We start from the raw sequence: 6,034 nt of genomic DNA on the forward strand, positions 1-6,034 counted from the left end.
CCCCTGGCGGCCGAACGCGAACCACGTGGCTCCCCGGTGACGTCAGACCTCTCTCTCTAATCCTGTCAGAACGCAGTGTAAGAGTCCCCTTCAGCCATTTTGTTTGTGGAAAAACGGGAGTTACAAGGTATCATGTCTTATTAGTTTTATTTATTGTTTATTGGTCTGTTTTGTACATGTGTTCTAATGTATGAAGGCAAAAGATTTTATTTCAGCTCGAAAGATAGTATTTTAGGGGTCACAAACCCGCCGACGTGGTGGCGGTCGGCGGCGGAGGGAACAGCACACTGAGTATACAAAGTAATACAGCTAAGTAATTTAATATAGTTTACCTGTGGCTCACTTAGGCTGACAATATGACATTCGACAGTTACTGTAAAGTTTGTAAAAAAGAAGTTAGGCGAGGAAGGAGTAGGTGGCTAGCAAGCCAAAAATGTAATGATTGGTTAGGGTTGCCATATATGAACTATCAAAATTCTGGACACCTTCACTAACACCTGATTATGGTCCTGATATGATACTGGAAAACATGAGGCGGCGTTGGGAAAGCTGCGAGCACCGACTTCATACAGGACCCATACACGTCAGAGTCTTGACCGAAACCAAACCAAAGCAGCTACCACTCGGTGAACGCCTCTCTCTCTCTCATCATTTCAACCCAAGGAAATTAAATAAATGTGATTTTTTAAGTTACTGAATGGAGATGAGGAAAACTACGAGGACAGTAGAAAAAAAAGTAAATCAGGGACAAGAAGGTACTAGAAACAGAGGAAAACAATACCGAAGAACATGTATCAGTTGCAGAGGTATGGTTAGGCGATGGAGTCAATATTAAGCAAGACACAGCAAGGAATCCAACATAGGTGCAAGCCACCCACCACCTTAGAAGACAAGAAAAACAGGAATAAAATCTGGTTATTTGGGGACAGCTTACTGAAAGGAGTAGGCAAAGAAATCCATTTTTTAACTAGTGGAAAATACAGAATTATGGACGGAACAGAAGGAGGTGCGAGCATCACAAGAATAGAATAAATACTTACAGAAACTATGCATGAGGAAACAGTAGGTGAAGATGACTATGTGGTGATTGAAGGAGGACGTAACGGACTTAATAGCACTGGAGTCAGCAAATCATTAGACACCATAGAAAGAATGGTAAAAAAGGCATCAGAAAAAGTGAAAAGAAATATTGTGGTAATGAATATACCCATGAGAAGAGGAAAAGAGCTCAGTGAATTCAGAAAAATGCGTAGAACAGTGAATAGAGAATGCATAGAAAACCTGAGAGTGGAAATGTGATGGCATACCGCTGAGTGAAAAAGTAGATTGGCAGGAGGTGTTGGGCAGAGATGGTAAACACCTCAGATACGGGGCTCAGCTTTGGGTGGCTATGATAGTAGAGGAGTGAATAAACTTAGGAATCAAGAAAATCACAAGAAACAATGAAGAAAACAAAAACAATCTATAGGAAAGAGCCAATACCAGAAACAGTCTCAGATGCGGCTTCATTAACACAAGAGGATAGAATGAAATTAAATGGAGAAGATTGGTAGAGGAATGCAAAGAACTTGACAAAGTGGCAGTTGCAGAAACAGGATGGCATGGAAAAGTAGTCTGGTAAGGAGGAGAATGGACAGCAATAGGAAGAGGAAGAATGGTTGGTGAAAATAAAGGAGGAGGAGTTGGAATTTTAAACAAAGGAAAAACAGGAAGAAAGATTGAAGAAATACAAATGAATGAATGAGAAAGGGGAAAACCTCGGGAGTGTAGATATTCCAAGAGTCAAGTTAATGGAAAATAAAGAATGCTTGTGGATCACAGTAGTTTACATGGTAGTAGTAGGAGCTGAAAATAGAGAGGGGAATAGGAAAAAATATAAGGCCCTAATAGAAATACAGAAAATGGTGAGAAATGATAAATGGATAATAATGGGCAATTTTAACAGGCACATTGGCATGAAAAATGAGCCAGTAAATGTGAATGGTAAAATGCTCCTAGATTACTGTGAAGAAATGAACCTAACAATATAGAATTGGGAAGCAGAACATCTGATGACCTGGCAAGGAAATGGAACGGAAGCAGTGATCGATTACATATTAATAAATGAAGTCGCAGAGAAAGAAAACATGAGTTTCTGGTTAAATGAAAGTATAGACATATCAGATCACATGATGATTGGAGTATCAAGGGAAAATTCCAGAGGGAATATGAATAAAGGAAAAGAAACAAAAGTGGAAAATCTTATGTGGAATCTCAAGAAAGCCCAGTGGTCTGAATATAGATGAGAGATAAACACAGCAATGGAGAAAGAACATATGAGGGATAGAACAGTTAATAATTGGGAAAGAAACATTAATGAAAAAAATAGAAAAAGCGAGAAAACATAATTTATTGGAAAAATTAGAGTCAGTCCATCCAGTAGAAAGTTGAAAGGGTGGTGGGATGAAGTCAAAGAGGCCATTCAGAGCTGAAAGAAAGCCAATAGAGAACAGAGAAAACTGAAAAGAATCATGGAAACTGAAAGAAAAACTAAAAAGGAAGAGTGGCACCAGAAGTGGAAAGAATATCTCTCAGAAAAAAAAGAAAACACAATAGTTAGTACAGAATAAAATATCAAAATGGGAAAAAGAGAGAGCACAGGCAATTAATAAACTGCCAAGAGGAGAGAGGGAAACGAAGAGCTGAAAAAAATTGAAAGAAAACCTGAGACCTCTGAGTGAAAACAATATCAAACTAAAAGGCAAAACTGAGGAAACAGAAAAGGTAGAAGAAATCAAGATAATCATTCAGGATTTTTGGAGAGACATTGTGCAAAAAGCAACAAGCGAGGGTAGCACAGTAAAAACAATATAGTATATGGAAAAGTTCAACTCGTCACAAGAAATACTAACAAGGGAGGAAGAAACACAGGCATTACAGAAAATGAAGGACAGGAAAGCAGCAGGATGTGATGAGGTGGTGGCAGAATTCATAAAAGGAGATAACATGAAGATAGTTGTACACAATTTATTCTCAGAAATATTTGAAACAGGCCAGATACCAGAGGACTGGTGCAAGAGTTGTGTAGAACTAATCCATAAAGGAGGAGGAAAGGGAAAACAGAAATTGGAAATTATAGACCAATAAGTATAATAAACACGATGAACAAACTCTTTGGCACAATTATAAATGGAAAATTGCAAAGATGGATAGAACAAGGAGTAATTGGAGAAGAACAAAGTGGATTTAGAAAAGGGAGAAGTGGATTAGAAAACATTTACATTTTGAAGGAGTTAATAGACAGAAGCAAGAGAGAACGGAAAGAATTGTACCTTGGATTTTTGGACTTAGAGAAAGCATATGATTCAATTAATAGAAACAAATTAATGGAACTCCTAGAGCACAACAACCTAAACCAGAAAATTAGGAACATCATAAAAGAAATGTACAGATAATGAAATGCAATTCAGGTTAGGCAAGATAGAAACAGACTGGATAAAAAACAACACAGGAGTTTGGCAAGGTTGCATGATGTCCCCAACATTATTTAACATATATGTATATAGAAGAATTGTTCACAAGAATTAGAAAAGCTGAAATAGGAGACAGAAAATATGGCTGCCTAGGATATGCAAATGACATAGTGATCATTACAGAAACTAGAGAGGACATGAACAGGTTGCTCCACATTGCAGAAGAATATGGAAAAGAGTGGGAAATGAAATTCAGCAGCAATAAATGTAAAGTTATGGAGTTCAACACGACAGAAGAACAATGGGTGATAGGAAATAATGTATTGGAAGTGGTGGATAGTTATAATTATCTTGGAATAGAAATAAGAAAGGAAGGTATTGGAGGCAGTGCACTGAGGAAAACTAATGAATCAAAAGCAAGAAGAATGATAGGTATGATAATGAGCGCGGGAAGCAGAGAAATTAACAAGTATGACCACGGAAGAACATTATGGAAAAGTATGGCAGTGCCACATTGTCTATATGGCTCAGAAATAACAAATTACAATGCAGAAGATATAAGGAAACTGGAAACAGTCCAGAATTCAATAGGAAGATGGTGTCTAGGAGCCCCAAAGAGTACCATCACAGAAGCTATACGTGGGGATATGGGATGGAGCTCCTTCAAGGAAAGGATAGGAAAAGGGAAACTATGTTTTGCAAAAAAATTGAAACTATGAGTGATGGGAGATGGGCCAAGCAAACATATAATGCATGTAGAGAAAAGTCCAAATGGTATAAAGTAGAAAGATGGATAAGGAAAGAAATAAGTGTTAAGGATATCTAAAGCAGAATAAAAGAAGACATCAGGAATGGAGGAATGGTATGGAAATAAAGAATACACTCAGGTAGTACAGAAACAAGAAGATAGGTAAGGAAGAGTGGTACCAGGGAGACTGGGCAGGAAAATTACTATTCAAAGCAAGAAGTGGTATTTTAGAGGTAAACAGTAGAAATAGAAACCCTGATGAGCAACAATGTGGTATGTGTGGAGAGGAAAAAGAAAGTGTGGAACATTTCTTGGTAGAATGTGACAAGTACATAAAGCAAAGAAAAACTTTGGACACTCAAGTAGCAAATATCATAGGTAGGGAAGACTGGGAGGAGAGAAAAGAGGGGGAAGACAGAGAGATCAGAACAGTACTAGGACTGACAGGAAACAAAGTCAAAGATTATAGAATAGTGAGCCACATGAAAATATTTTTAGTTGAGAGCTGGTCAATAAGGAACCAACTTTGCAGACGGTAAAAGGAGAGAGACCTAAGAAGCGATTCCAAGCGGCACAGGTCCAAAGAAGAAGACCCTCTGTTCTGCTGGCGTGGGAACGAATTCTGGTGATTTACCGCCAACATGGCCTCTACCAGCGCAACAGGTGGTACCGGGCAGGGTATGGACAATGGTAGTGGCGGCAAGGACGAAAGTGAGCGAGGGAAACGGGTGGAAAAACAGGAGTTACAGCCTTTATATCGTGGCTTATTAGCTTTATTTATTGTTTATTGGTCTGCTTTGTAAATGTGTTCTAATGTGTGAAGGCAAGAGATTTTATTTCAGCTTGAAAGATGGTATTTTATGGGTCAAAAGAGGGACTTTGGCATGACCAAAGATTGATTGAGGCATTTTTTAGGCAATATATATGGTATAAAGAACTCGTACTTGGCGAAATTTGCATTTGGTGGTAGTTTCGCCAGACTAATTCATTCGCCAAGTGCGGGGACTTATTGTATTGTCAACAGATGCTCCACAATGACTTTTGTCTACAACTCTACCTAGTACCCAGTTTATGCAAGTGTTGAAAAGTGATGGAGCAAGCATGCATCCCTGCCTCACTCCTGTATTCACAGGAAAGAAACTGGACACGCCCTATCCACACTTCACAACACTCACAGTCCCGCTAGTAGAGGCCAGTTAATAAACATGTAATTCTTGCAGGAATCCCACGTAAGCGCAGATGATCCCAGTGTCTCTCGATGCGCTGAATCATACGCCTTCTTGAGATCAACATAGGCTGCAAGCATCCCTTGTTGAAACTCACATTGGTGCTCTACCAGTACACAAAGTGCTAGGATCTGGTCAGTTGTTGACTGCTGCCTTTTGCAGCAAATAAATTGTCTGCTACAAAAAACCCACCACATAACCATAATTTTGGTGCTTTACGTCATTTCAGTTGATATGGCCAACAAGATTCATAGATCGTTACTAAGCTAACAAAGAAATATATTCTTGAAAGCTTATCTAGCAATGTATAATCATCCTCTAGTTTTTTTTTTTTTTAGTATTATTCCTTTTATGTAGGAAAGGGTCAAGGGCAACAAAATTATAATAGCAAAACAGCCCACTAAGGTGCCAATCCATGAAGTCAAAAGCAGTAGTAAAAAAAAAAACTTGATATCTCTTTCTTGATAGAGTTCAAGTTAGATTCAGAGGAAGGATGAAATACAGAAGCAGGCACAGAGTTCCAGAGTTTACCAGAGAAAGAGATAAATGAATGAATAAATGACAAAATGAATAGAATAAAATAAAATAAAGTACATAATACAAGTTGG

The sequence above is a fragment of the Portunus trituberculatus genome, chromosome 15 (assembly GCF_017591435.1).
Source record: "Portunus trituberculatus isolate SZX2019 chromosome 15, ASM1759143v1, whole genome shotgun sequence".
In the NCBI taxonomy this organism is placed as follows: domain Eukaryota; kingdom Metazoa; phylum Arthropoda; class Malacostraca; order Decapoda; family Portunidae; genus Portunus; species Portunus trituberculatus.